Genomic DNA, 1,993 nt, shown 5'->3' with positions numbered 1-1,993 from the left:
TTTCACTTATATACTATATATATATATATATATATATATATATATATATATTCCGAAAAAGTTAAGTAGAAAAAGGTAGAAAAGCTAATTTTCTGATAATTATATTTATCAAAGTTTTCTCAGTGTTCTGAACTGATAGTTAATCTAAATCTATGTATAATTATTATACACACACTTCATATTAATTATGAGGTGATTTCAACTATTATACTTTTTTTTTACTTTACTTTTACGGTTTTCGTAGAAACATAGGTAAGGTAACAACATATGTCTTATCTCCTGATTGCAATAACAGCAAAAAAAAAAGAAAAAAAAGAAAAAAGAACGGCAAGGCAAATGATAAAAAAGGCTCAAATGATATTGATAAAATACCAGTGAAACTATCTGAATTTCATCGGCAGGCCTTTTTATCATGGTCCTTGATTTTCAAACATATCTTTTCACCACATAAGTATATATGGAACAATAAGGACATCTTATATCAACGCAAATCGCTTTTTCTGAAACATTGGTTTGAAAATGGTATCACATTGGTGAATCAGTTATTTATTGTAAATGGTTTTCTCTTTACCTATAATGCGTTTTTGGCACATTATAATATTCCAGTAACACCAGGGGACTATGCAATATTTTTTGGTGCAATATCTCCTAAAATTTGTATGCTGTTTAGACATCATAAAATAATTAACGATCAACAATAGTCCCATAATTAATTCCTATATAGGTGATATTTATTTTTCCTCTAACTAAAAAAAAAACAACAGATCTATAAAAGCGTTATTTCAAAGAAACATTGTGTCTTTGCCTTATATTTACACATATTGGAATCGTTTGGCAGGCAATATTGCTTGGAAAAAGGTCTGACTTATACCTAATCAATATTTAATTACAAACAAAGTTAAAGAGGTATCATTTAAAATTATACACATTTTACCCAGTAAAGCTATACTTGGTCAAATTTAAATGGGATATTGATGTTAAGTGCACCTTTTGTGATTATTGCCCTGAAACTGTGATTCATTTGTTTTGGCACTGCCCTTTTGTGAGACCATTTTGGCAAGATGTATGTGATTTTATTGCCAAGAATATTGATGACCAATTTGTGTTGTTTTGGAAATATTTACTATTTGGTCTTATGTAGGAATGTAAAGATAAGTGCAATAAGGTTTATACAATACATTTTATACTTTTAATGGAAAAATTCCATATTCACAAATGTAAATTTTAATGTAAAAACCCTGTTTTATATCTTTCAAGAAAGAAATGGAACATTATATTGTCTCTATACGATTTTCTATGAAGCAAAAGGCACTTAAAACTCTGAAAATGTGCAAACTTTTCAATATTTTTATGTAGATCCTGTGTTTACCCCCCCCAGTGAAATGTTTGTTACATTTTTTATGTTACTCGTTGTATCTTGACAACCTGTTTGTTAATAATTAAATGAACAATTGACGTTGGAACTGGTGACCTCTTGAGGCCAATTGCTGCAATTCAAAATTCAAAGTTTTCAATATACATGTCACATTAGGAGCATTAAATTTGACAGACAGATAGACAGACAGACAGATAGATAGACAGACAGACAGACAGACAGACAGACAGACAGATAGATAGATAGATAGATAGATAGATAGATGTGTTTTACATATACACCCAGATATTCATGTCATTTTAGGATTTTTTCAGCCTTTGTTTCTCTAAAATGCTGTCTTTAAATTTTATTTAAGTAATTACATTTCCTTTTTAAACATAAAAAAAAAAAAAAAAAACAGTAGTAGTTACTGGTTTGCAGTGTTGGGGGTAACTCATTACAAGTAATGCGAGTTACGTAATCAGATTACTTTTTTCAAGTAACTAGTAAAGTAACGCATTACTTTTTTAATTTACAAGAAAATATCTGAGTTACTTTTTCAAAAAAGTAATGCCAGTTACTTTGTTTTCCCATTTATTGACTGACAGCTCTCCTGTCCCCATATTGGGAGAAATCGGG

The sequence above is a fragment of the Sinocyclocheilus anshuiensis genome, unplaced genomic scaffold (assembly GCF_001515605.1).
Source record: "Sinocyclocheilus anshuiensis isolate Anshui unplaced genomic scaffold, SAMN03320099.WGS_v1.1 scaffold343, whole genome shotgun sequence".
NCBI lineage: Eukaryota > Metazoa > Chordata > Actinopteri > Cypriniformes > Cyprinidae > Sinocyclocheilus > Sinocyclocheilus anshuiensis.
The sequence above is the reverse complement of the archived record's forward strand: the minus strand, read 5'-3'. Positions refer to the sequence as shown.